The sequence below is a fragment of the Triturus cristatus genome, chromosome 2_1, assembly GCF_964204655.1.
Source record: "Triturus cristatus chromosome 2_1, aTriCri1.1, whole genome shotgun sequence".
NCBI lineage: Eukaryota > Metazoa > Chordata > Amphibia > Caudata > Salamandridae > Triturus > Triturus cristatus.
The window spans coordinates 1,038,480,477-1,038,493,369 of NC_140581.1; positions in this window are offsets into that span (position 1 = coordinate 1,038,480,477).

The following is a 12,893-nucleotide window of genomic DNA, read 5'->3' on the forward strand; positions in this document are numbered from 1 at the left end:
AACATAAAACGCCATAATCCAGGAGACCATGACTGGTCCAAGCCCAATCCTCTGTAGCACTGCTCTGAGAAAAGTCCAGTCCACCATATCAAATGCTTTCTCAGCGTCAAGAGAGAGGAGACACGCTGGGATATTTTGCCGCTGGACCTTTACCACCAGGTGGGCTATACGTCAGATATTATCCACCTTTTGGTGGTGGTGTATGAATCCCACCTGGTCTGGGTCTATCAGGCTAGGAAGATATGGCTCTAATCGGTTTGCCAGGAGTTTGGAATATATCTTGGCACCTATGTTGAGGAGAGAGACAGGGCAATAGGATGTGCATAGTATCGGTGCCTTCCCTGGCTTGGGTATAAGAACTATCTAAGCCCTAGCCATTGTAGGGGTCAAGCTGGTACTATCAGAGAAAGAATTGAATAGACTGAGGAGATAGTCTTGAATTTGTGGTAAAAACAAGAGATAAATAGGAACCGTAAGTCTGTCGGGGCCCGGGATCTGACCTACGTGTCAGCTTTTCAAAGCCCTTTGGAGCTCTGTAAACGGGGCCTGTAGATTTTGTGCATGGAAGGGGTCGAGAGCCGACCATGAGCAGGAAACAAGGAAGGGACCAGTCTCCTCCTAAGACGTTTCACCTTGTCTATATCGGGCAGAAAAGAATGTGTGGAATGCCAGCTGTTTATTTTTTTCAGAGGTAGCCCACATGCAATCTGCGTTTGTAACTTTGGAAATATGGGCACGGGATACACATGCACGGAGTCGGCGGCCAACGAGGAGCCAACCTTGTTTCCACCACCGTAATATTTTTGCTTCAAGGTGAGAAGTGAATGCTCCGCTTTATTTACCCAAAGCACCTTCAGCTGGCCGCAAAGTGATGTTAGGTTTGAAATTCCCCTTTCACCATAATGCACTTGTTTATGCTATATTATATTAGCAATATGTGGCTAAATAGATGCCACTTGTGTTCACGTTATGCAACCCACTGAGTTATCTCTGCAGCATGTAAGCTTTCGTTAGCCAGTGTGACTCCATTTTGTATTTCGTAATCCTTATTAGACTGCTCGAGCTGTGTTTGTACTAGGCCTCATTATTCAGTAGCGCTTACCTCACCAGAACACTGAACTCCTTTATTATCTTCTCTGCTCAAGGCTGAAACTCGACTCACTAATGAACTGTTATTTTTCTCTGCATACCAACCTCAATGTGTAACTCTGCTCCCATGTTAGGAGACGCTGAGACTTGGTGCCTTGGCCTTGGACCACTGATAGCATGTGCCCATCTGGCGGGTGTTAGCTCATCCTTCTGTGCCTCCTTTGTTCTTGCACGCCGTGAGCCGGTACATTTCCATTGGGGGTCGCCAGACATCTTAGGGTGAAGGTCTGATTGGACTCCTCTGCAGAGTATATGCTGAATAAATGTACGTTTGTATTCTCTACTGTCTGACTGACTCTTCATTTTGGTAAAGGCATGGCAGGTGGTTGCAAGTAACACACGTGGCCCTAGAGGGCCTCGTCCTTCAGTGAGGCCAGCCGTTTCTGGTGCTGCCGCGATGGCGCCGTATGGTCTAGTCGTTCCAGGGCCTTCATATCCCTGGATAGCTTGGCCTCTACCAACCGGGCATTTCGGGTCCGGGCATTTGCAATGGAGGTAATGTTACTACAGATGGTTGCCTTAAAGGCGTCTCACATGATGTGTCTGTCGGTATCGGGCAAGGTATTTGTCTCAAAACAGGCTTGGATTTCTTGCCGTATTTCTACCAAATTGACCTGGTCACGTAGTATGTGTGGGGCCGTCAACAGGGTGAGGGGTGAGGATCACGCTGATGCCTCCCAGGGAGATATCAAGATGTTCGTGGTCTAAGATAGAGATATACGAGATACATGACGACTCCAAGGTCCTTATAAGTGACTGTGATATAAAAAAGAAGTAGATGTTTGAATACGAGTGGTGGGCATGAGAGAAAAAGGTGAAGTCTTGTACATCTGGCGCTTTATATCGCCAAGCGTCTATTAGGCCCAAGGCTGTGATATCCCTCTTTAATGCTGCGAACATTGCTCCCGTGCCCTAGAAAGTAGGCCTGGGCTAAAAATCCGTTCTGCTTGCGGAAATTGAGATAATTTGAAATTTTCATGTTCCGCGGAGAGCGCGAAAATGTCAAAATTTCCTCAATCCGCATTTTACCGGAAATTTTTTGCTTGCTCGGGCTGTAAAATAATACATTCTCGCGTGCGCGCGATCGCCTTACCTGAATCCCCGCGTTCGCCAACAAGTTTTTCCGATCTTGTTGCGTTCTCCACGAGATGTTGGATTATTGGTAGCCATTTGCGCTGTCTTGCGACAGTTCGCGGCCGCAGTAATGTCATTCGTCACGTGATCACGTCTTTCTTCTTGCGATCATGCACCACGAGACAAGTGAAAACAAGATGGCCGCGCCCGGGAGCAACCGCATGGGTAAGTTGGCGAGCCGCGACCACGCAGAAAATACCGCGAACGGGCGGGAAAAGAACTTCCGCATCTTCGCGATATTTCCGCGTTTGTGAAGATTTTTAACATTTTCGCGATAATTTGCGAAAGTGAATTTCGCAAATTCCGCCCACCCCTACTAGAAAGTAGTCACACTGCGATCAAGTTGGGGATCCCAGACCAAGTTTTAGTCTCCCCTAATAAGCATCTGACCAACCTCTTGTGAAGCACGGTCCTTGAGGAGATTCCTAAGGTATGTATCCTGGGATTGGTCGTGAGCTTAAAAATTGGTCAATAGAAAGGGTGTGCCATTAATTAGAGATTTAAGTTTTAGGTAGCGTCCCTTCCTGTCTCGTGTTATTTGAGTCCCCTGCAAATTAAGGTCCGCTTTAATGAGAATAGCCACCCCTGCTGTCTTAGATAGTGAGGACGCCCAATATTGGGTTGGGTATTTGGGATGTGACATGCGACTTGTGTCCAGGCGCAAACGATGGGTTTCCTGAAAGAAGATAATATCCGGGTCTTGTATCAATAGGTAGGACCAGACCTACCGTCACCTATTGGGGGCATTTAGGCCTTTCACATTGAGTGAAAGAAATGTAATCTGTGTCATGTTTGTTTATATGAAGTAGAGTAAGAAGCAGTATGCAAGCACAGCCTGGCTGCTGGGATTGAGGTGCACATGTTATTGGGGATCCAGCTGCGTGTGAATGCATAAAGAGAGGGGGGTACAGTACTGTGATCAGTGTCTCTTGCCCCACAACATATAGGGTAGTGTGTTGCTGATCACAGAGCAAGACAATAATGAAATGGCATAATGCTCACAACCCTCTGGGCCCCAGGGACGGAGAAGGAAAGAGAGGGGCGGTAATCCAACAATAACAAAGATATTAAGGTCAACCTGGTCCATTCAAGTACTGGAGTGTCCCAATGGTAGAGACCAGGGCCACTCTGAGGAAGTCACTCTCCCTGGGGACCAGTTGAATGGGGGGGTGGGGAGCCGAGATGGTCTTGCTGCAAGCTGCCATCGCCGTACCCGGCCGCCGGCCCATGATACCAAAGCGGGGGGGGGGGGGTCCCCCTTGGGACCCGGGAACTCATTGAACTAATTCCAAGAGTGGAGTATTATGGAGGGAGAGAGGTAGAGACAGTGGGAGAAATGTCAGGGCCCGGATGGCTCTCTCCCTCAGTGACATAGTTCAGCCTACTGATTATATCAGAAAGTATGCCGGTTTAGTGTGCAGGTGAGGAGGTTGTCAGATCATTCCACCTGGGCCAACGTGGCCCCTGAGATGGGCGGCCTCCATGACTAGGATACACATGGGGAGGGTGCAGTTGAGGCTGGTGGAGAGTGAGTCAGTGACTGGTTGCCATCCAGAGATCATAGGTGTTGTATGACGACTTGCTTGGCCTGCGGAGTCGAGTCACCCCCATTCTGAGCTTTGTTTCTTGGATCTAGTACAGTTGTCCACTCGGGGCGCAGAGGGACTCTGGGAAAGGTGTGTAGTGAGGCAGGGCTAGAAGTACGGGAATCTGCCAAAAGTTGACGTAGTTGCTGGGCCTTCCGCAGGGATCGGATCGACTTGCGCCTGCCCTCCCACGTAAAGATCAAGGCGAATGGGTGGCCCATTGATATTTAATATTCAGCTCTTTCAGCTTGTCTGTGACCGGTTTGAAATCTCTGCGCCATTGCAGTGTGACAGGGGAGAGAGACCCAAAAAGTTGGATGAATTGTCCGTCGTAAGTCTATTCTGTTTTCTCTCTGGCAATGCCGAAAACTGCTTCTTTCTCTGTGAAGAAGTGCACCCGGGTGAGGATGTCCTGTACTAGGCCAGGATTGCCACACGGAGCCGCAACCCAGTAAGCCCTGTCCAAATCTGGTGGGGAGTCGTCGTCATCGCCCCTGGCAGCCTGGAGGAGATCCGCTGTATAGGTCATGATGTCCTGCCCTTCTGTACCTCTAGGGACCCCACTAATACACAGATTGTTCCCCCTACTTCTGTTTTCTAGGTCCTCTTGTTATTTGGAGCTCTATCTGTTGCTCTTCTAGAGCCGTCATCCTGTGCCACATGTCCTCCTGATCTTCTGTCCGAGTGTCAACAGTACGTTCAAGATCATCCACTCTGCCCCCAATTTCAGCCACATAGCGCCTGAGGTTGTGCACACATGCTTTAAAATCAGATTTGAGGGAGCCTATCTCTGCCTTAATTTCTTGCAAGAAGTTGGTTATGAAAGGCCTGCATGAGGGGGCTTGCCTCTGGCCCCTCAAGGGCAGGTGCCATCCGGCATTGCAACAGTGGTGGGGGCCATCTTTAGCCACATGGATTGAACTGAAACTTCTCTCTTGGTGGCCAAGGAGGACTCCTTTCCCATCTTGGTACGAGGCTTGTTCCTCTCGGAACCCACCCCCCTGGTACTCCCAACGTGGGCGTCCAGGTCCTGGGCTGGAGGCGCTGTGTTGTGTTTACAGCTCGAGTGTGGGACTGACCTCTGGGGCCTAGAGGATGAAGTAGCCAAAACCTCCCCAACGCACTCTATCCCTTGGCTCAATGTTCCATCCCACAAAAGAGCAATCCAGATGTAGGCCCCAGCGTCTCCTCTACTGTCCGAGCCGTGGGCAGGACCGGCAAAGCGATCCCAAATACTCCCCAGAGTCCAATCCAGTCTATACGTGGTAGGCACCTGTACCGTGGTGTCGGGAGGAAGTATCTTATGGCCACCTGGCAGGTGGAGGTGGATGGTGTGTCTCCAACTAGCCCCCGAAACCGATGGCTGCAGGACCCGCAAGGGCAAGGACCCTAGCAGGATCCAGAGGGACCAGACACCGATCCCCTCCCACATGTGCTTGACTGGGAGTGTGTACCCGCGGACTAACAGTGCAGCCGATCGCCACTCCCGTGCTCCTGTAGGGGCACACCAGTGGCCAGGCCAAGAGCGCTCTCCCACTAACTCTGGCACATGGCGTACAGCATTGGTGTCGAGAGTCCCCGCGCTGTGATGGGTCATGATACCTCAAGTCAATGAGAGGTGACGAGGCAGGAAGTCCAACCCGCAGCGATCACTCTGAGGGTCATGAGGCTACTTCAGGCTGGTGCATTCTCAGCGGATGCCCCGAGGCCCAAATAACAGTCCTCTATTCATGTGCAGGGAGCGTGGTGTTCCTGCTGTCCGATAGTGCAGCCGATCGCCCCCCCCCCGCTCTCACCGGCCCAAACAACAGCTCTCTACTGGGACATGCACTCGCGCTATCGCTAACCTCACCTTAACGCTGTCCTGTTGAAGGGATCCAGTGGTGAGTCGATGCAGCATGTGGCGGACCCCAGGTAAGGCCAACCTATTCACGCTCAATTGTCTTGTCAGCAGGTCCCTCCGGTTTCAGTGTCCCAGGGGCTGTTGCAGTCAGCACAGGGCCCATGAAGGACTTGTATCGACGTTTCTCCCCCGCCGAGGTGAGCAACTAGGCCCAGGCACCAATAAGTGAATAAGAGAGGGTGCGAGACTTGCCCTCCGGGGCCGTGCAGAAAGGTAGGCAGGACACCGGCTCAGCCCGTTTCAGTCACTGACCATTCCGCAGAGCCTCGGTGGGTGGAAGTTGTGGAGCACCAGACAACAGACCGTCCGGCAGGCAGGGCCAACTCTGTGCTTGCGGCCAAAAAGAAGGCGCCGCCGGCCCGATCGGGCAGGCTGCTCTCAAGTTCAGGCAAAAAGGAGAACCGCGTCCAGCCCCCCTGGCCAGGGCCCATGCCCCAGAGGCAGCAACCAGTAGCTTTGAATATCATCCCGGGCCTCCTGGGGGTGAGCCGCTCCCCCGCATATGACCCCAAGATGGCAGGTCCGGCTGTTCTCTGTCTCTGGCCCTCACCTCACAACCACAAATTCCGCTCACAAGGGTCCTGGGCCACCACAGGGCAGGGCAGATGGCAGGCTGAGTATTAGTCAGCATCTGTCTCCCAGGTCCCGATGCCAATGGAAACTGTGGGCCGGCTGCAGGACAGCGGAGACGCCACATGGTGCGTCCTACTCAATTGGCAGCCCGCCAATGCCCCTTGCTGTTTTTTCTAATATTGCTGAAGGGCTTCTGGTCTCTCTGCAGCTCCCAGCAATAAAAAAAAGGCTTGGCAACGACCCTCTCATATCTGGGGGACCCACCAAGCTCAAAATATATCAACAAAAAAGCCCTCACAGGGTATTATGGGGTCCTCTTTCAAGTGGCAATGAATAATAATTTAGCGGCTCCTGGGGACACAGTAATTGAGCATGTGCAGAGGGTTCCCCAGGGCCTCAACAGGCTCGGGGACGGGGACTATGGACCCCTCCCCTTTTATTTAAATATTGGTCCCAGGCTTGAGGAGAGAGGATGCAACTAATTATTTATTTTGGTACCCCGTGCCCACCTGGGACCCCCCTTCTTTATATGTATTTTGGAGTGTGGTGTGTGTCCCCCATCCCCAAGCCTTTAGGGCCCCGGGGACTTCATCTTCCAGGGCCATTTTCTTTAATGAAGGGGAGCGGGGCATGCAGCCCCCCTCCACATGCCTCTATGAGCCTAGCTACCCCATCCCCGGGCTGTTTTTTCATTCAAGGGGAGGGAGTATGTGTCCACTGACCTTTTAGAGTGTAGGGAAACACAACCACTGAGGCCTATTTATTTTAAAGGGTTGGTGAGCACATGGTATCCTGAGCAAATAGTAGCCCCAGAGACCACATACCCTAGGGCCAAAACATACTTTTAAATGGGAATGTGGGTGTGCAGTTCACCTCCCCGAGACTGTAGGGCCCCTGGGACACCATTCCAGGAAGCATTTTTAAAAAAAATCCAATAGTGGCCCGGGAAAACCCAATGGTCCAGGGCCAAAACATACATTTAAAGGGGAGGGCGCATGTGGCGCACCTCTGCAAAGCCAATAGTGACCCCGTGGACCCCTTCCCATGTGTGCCGCAGTACTCACTCAGCGGACGCACAAGACACTATTTTGGAGCCATGGGAGAAGCCCCTGGGCCCAAACGGCTTCACCTATTCCCCACATGCACCCATCCTGGATGCATTGGGAGGAGGTATTTGTTGGAAAATGGCCCCCTCTGAACGGTCACCCCAAACATTTTGCCTTCCTCCTCCTCCTTTGCTGAACTCTTTTTGTTGGCTTTAGAACTTTGAGCACTTTGCAACTGCTGACCAGTGATAAAGTGCATGTGCTCTCCCCTCTAAACACTTGTTTGGCCTATTTGATTTACTTGTAAGTCCCTTGTAAAGTGGCATGCAATATACAGAGGGCCTGTACTTCAAATCCTACACTGATTGTGCCACCCACAGCAGTAGTCTTTCAAACTTGTTTCAACCCTGCCATTGCAGGGCCCGTGTCTGCAGTTTACTGCCACTTCGACTTGGCATTTGAAACTACTTGCCAGGCCTTAAACTCCTCTTTTATAACATATAAGTCGCCCCTAAGGTAGGCCCTAAGTAACCCTAAGGGTAGAGTGCTGTGTAAGTAATAGCTAGGACAGGTGCCTGTATGTTTTGCATGTACTGGTAGTGCCAAACAGCCTATTTAGTTTTTCACTACTGTGAGTCCTACCCCTCTCATAGGCCAGCATTGGAAATTCCTTAATGCACTCTTAAGCTGCAATCGATGATCACAGAGGAGTAGCTTTTTCGTGTTTCATATGTTTCGATTGGTAATGATAAATCCTCTTTACTGATGAAGTTGGCTTTTACTGTTACTGTTTTAGAAATGCCACTTTAGGAAAGTGGACATTTCTCTATACTTACTGCTCTTTGTACCTGACAGCATGTCCCTTAACATGTCTTGGGTTTGGTGACAGCTACACTTTGTGCATTTGCCTGGAAAGCCACACACACAGGATGGTGTTGCTCATATGCATGCTGTGCACTCATCTGCATTCTGATGGGTCTTCCTGGACAGGGAGGATTGGGAGGGGCTGACACACTTCAATAGGAAGTGTCTTGTCCACACACAAAGCACTGATTTATCCCCCAGGGTTAGCCTGGCACACAGGGCTGGGATGAAAGAGATCCCTGTGCACTTAAGAGAGTTATTTTAAAGTCACCCCTACATCAAAGGCACTTGTGGGTATAAGTACTAGGCCTTTGACCCCCTAAAATCAAATACTTTTGGATCTTGAACTGAACCTCTGTCAGAAGGACTGCTGTGCTGCTTAAAGGAATCAACTCGACTGCTTTTCTGGAAGAACTGTTTTCTGCTTGGTGCCCTGCTGCATGCTGCTTTTTGACTCTTCTAGAAGGACTCTGTCTTCCCTACAAGTGGTCTCCTTTGGCTTGCAAGCTTGCCTCCTGTTCTCTGAAGTCTCACGGATGCAAATTAATTCCTGCAATTCTGCCTTCTGTGAGTCCTACCCTTGCCTGTGGTGCCCCTCTATGTTCTGGGTCTCAGAAGGGATCTCTGTAGCTGATTTCTGAAAAAAACCGATGCATTACATTGGCTGTGTGAGATTTTTCCCGTATAATTGCCCTTCAATGCCGATGCAGAGGATGGCTGACGACAGCCGATCCACAGCCTGTGCGGCTCGATGATGATGCTGAATATGGCTCAGTCATTTTGTATAACATTCACTTCAATGGAGCTCGATAACGATCCGGGACCCACTTTGTGCAGCTCTATGATGATGCAGTGGGCTTTTGACGCCAACATAAACTCCATCCAAAGTATTTCTTCAGTGGGACCTGTCTGGGCCTTGTAGCTGGCCTGCCGTCAATCATGGTCGGCCAGCATTTTGGATTTGCACAGGTCCCTCATGACCTCAAGTAACCTTTTGACCACTAGTGATTTCTAAGCACGATTTTTTCATTTAATCTTTAAAAATTCATATCTTGACTTCTACTGATTAGGATTTTGTTGTTTTGGTCTTATCTTTTTCAGATAAATATATTCTTTTTCTATTTTTCTACACCTGTGTGGAGTTTTTTGTGGTGTATTTATTGTATTACTGTTTGTGTGTGTGTGTTGCACAAATACTTTTCACATTGCCTTTGGGGATAAGCCTGACTGCTCTGTGCCAAGCTACCAGAGGGTGAGCACAGGCTATCTAGCTAACCTTGACTTGAATTGTGGTTCCTATCTGGCCTGGGTGCATACCTCAGCCTACCAGGAACCCCATTTCCAACACTGCTCCCACCTGGAGGGAAGCAGGTTTTTTTCATTGAGTTTCATTTGAGTTTTCCTGCCCCAAGAGGGTGGGCAGGGAAACACATGTCTTCTTCCATCTGGCTGCAGCATTTTTAAAGCTTCTTCTGGGTGATAGCTGATATGCCCTCCTTCTTGCAGGCAGGGAAACTACTAGGATCCCTTTGACACAGTCATTAAGCCAACCCCAGTGGATGGGCTTCCTGGAGCCTTAACAGGATCAGGGAGGGGGGCAAGCACCCCCTCTACTTTCAATGAATTTCCTGGTTCCCGATGGGTCGAAAAAGGGGACAGGGCATCCGTCCCTTTCATTTTAATTTTGGATGCATGGGATGAGGCCACTGGAGTCTTAACAGGCTCGGGGAGAGGGCTGCACATTGATTGCAGTTCGGTGGGGACCTGACATGGCAGCTCGGGCTGGACTGTTTGCATGAGAGCAGGGTCCGAGCAGGGTCCAAGCTGCTTTGTATATGGATGAGTCCAAAGTGGGGTTATATAGTGAGTAAAAAAAATGATGGGTTTGGATGCTATCCGGAGTGACTGCTAGTGGTTAGACAAATTGCAAGCATTCCTCCCATCACCGTTTGTGCGTTTAGCAGGGTAAGGGAGGGGGCTAGGTGCCTCCCTCCTTTTCAATGTGCAATCAGCCCATGGGATGGGTCCCCAGGACCCAAGACTCGATCAGGGAGGAGGGCCTTAGATGCTTCTTTCCCCAAAAATTTTAAAATGGATCCCTTTTATCTATCTTTTACTATTTTCAGGAGTCCTGTAATGGCTACTGCAACATCCTCTTCCATGTTGCAGCCAGCTAATCAGAGTGCTCGCTTCCATGGTAGGGCACTCCTGTGGGAGTGAAGACCCCCAAGGGGACAACAGCCCCTTAGGCAAATCAGTACGCTATATTTTTTTAAGCTGAGATTGAGGGACTCGTGCTAGAGTCTCTCAAACATAGCAAATAGCAAAAAACACTCTTTCTCGACCAAGATCTAGCTTCCTTACAAATCTGATGTAATTTTGTTTAGCAGTTTTTGCGCTTTCTACATCTATGGAAAATGCATGGGGATTTTGCATCTTATGACCCCCCTTTCGTGAAACCCGTTTGATGGATCACCCTGAGATTTCCATGAAGAAACTAGGCAAAATAAGAGACTATTTTTAGAAAGTTGTATGAAGATTCCCAAAGTTATTAGCAAACAAAAAACGTATAGAATTGCAGACCTAACTACAAATACAAATTAGCTATATATACATTGTAAAGAATGCCTAGACCGTTGTAGGTAGGTAGGTAAAAACAATTCGTCCCAATATTGAAAAACTGTGAATTTATGGGAATATTGTTTCCCCCAAGTAACCATCCTTTAAATCTTAGCTGGGATTTTGAAAACTGATAAAAGTGATAAACAATTGCCATATCTTTGGTTATGTTCATTTACAGTGATCCTATCTAAAAACACAAAAATTAAAAAATGTTTTACAGGTACTTCAAACTGATGGTTCCTTGATCGTTATATTTAAAAAATCTCCCAAAAGTGCTCCTTATGGAGCTCGTTGGGTTATGCAGACCCCACCCAACATGGAGCATGACACGATGACAAAGCATGCCACTTTAGTAGGTGAGGGCTAGTGCAGCCTGAAGAGCTTATCCTTCAGAGCCGTAACTTAGTAAAACAAAGGAAGAATCTCCCTTTGAACACCACTTCAGGAAGGTCACACCTTTTTGATTGATATGAACTTCAGATTATCATTTTGAAGTCGGGGAATGGCTGGAGTAAAAGATAAAATTGAATGGAAAAGCACAAGACCTGAAAGACACCGCATGAAAAATATTTTGACTCTGACTCCTTTGGCAGTAATGCCACAGTCTGTGTCAAAACTAATAAAAAGCAATTAACCCAAGCCAACATGAAAACAGAGAACTTGGGGCCAATTCACAAAATTAAGTTTTAACCTGGCTCTGATTCTGCAATGTAATTTATGTAATTGTAGGTTGTGTCACAAGCTCTCCAGTCAGAGGGGATTACAAAATGACCTGCAGATTAATATTAATTAGGCAAGCAGTCATCTCCTGGACCATTGCCTGCTTCTTCCAGGTTGCCCTACAGGATTCACAAAGAAGAAGGTGTACCAAGGGAACATCTCCTTTGCAAATCAGTATCACCTCCTTTAATATGTTGTTAAACCATCAGTGGTTTGCTCCCGCAATTGTGGTCTCAAATCATTGATATAAATGATTATGGCTTGCATTAGGAGTGTATACCCCTTTCATGCCCCTCTTAAAAGCGATTTCGAATGGGTATCAAAACTGATTTTACAAGTAAGAAAGGCTTTCCCGACGTGAAAAATTTTGTAATTAGAAAAAAATATTTTTGTGGTCACAACCTTGATGATTTTGTGAATTAAAGGGTTTATGATTGCAGACTGGCCTGGTATGTCAGTCCCATGGTTTCCAGGAGTGCAAAGTCACTGCCATGTGGGTCTCCCATCAGAAATATTGTTGTTCTGTAGCTCTTTTCAGTTGGTGATATTGTGGTTTTCAATGTGCTAATGGGAAATAGTTTTGATGAGTATCCAACATCACCTGCTTATCAGAGGAGCTGTCTCATGTTAATTGTCTTTTTACATCTCATCATGTGACTGTTGTCCATGTGATCAGATTCTCCGTAACAAGTCCAGCCCTCCTTTCTTAAAGGCATGTTGTTAGTTGAGAATGCTTAGTTCTGCAGGACCAATTAAATAAATGTTAATAAGGGATCATGCAGAGATCTGGTAAAGAAAATTGTGGCAACCAAAGCTTCATATAGACCATGATCTCTTGGCTACTCCTCTGTGCTCACTTGAAACAAGCTATTACATTACTAGCTTTTTTTAGCCAAAAGTAGAGAGATTTCGGGAACTGGTAGGTTGTTACAGCACTTCCGCCTTCCCTGTGGTGCGGAACTTGTTGCTCTCCCCTACCCCACTGTACAGTCTCCCAATTATCCCCCACCTTCCTCATACTGAGGTTATGGCCTGCATTCACGCCTCCTCCCCATTAGCGTCCATACCCGGAGAAGACTGTCCCACGTAACTCTACCTTTCCATTCTGGGAGGTGGTGTTGTCCCTGTCCTTCTTCCTATCCAGTTTCAACCAGCAGCATCACCCAGATTCCTCGTGCAGGGCAAGCCTTGTGTTTCAGAATCTGCTCTTACTTAGATGAGATTCCTTCTTCCCCAGGTGAGGTGACAGGAAAACATTATTACTAACTTGTAGCAAGTTATGAATAGTGACCTCAT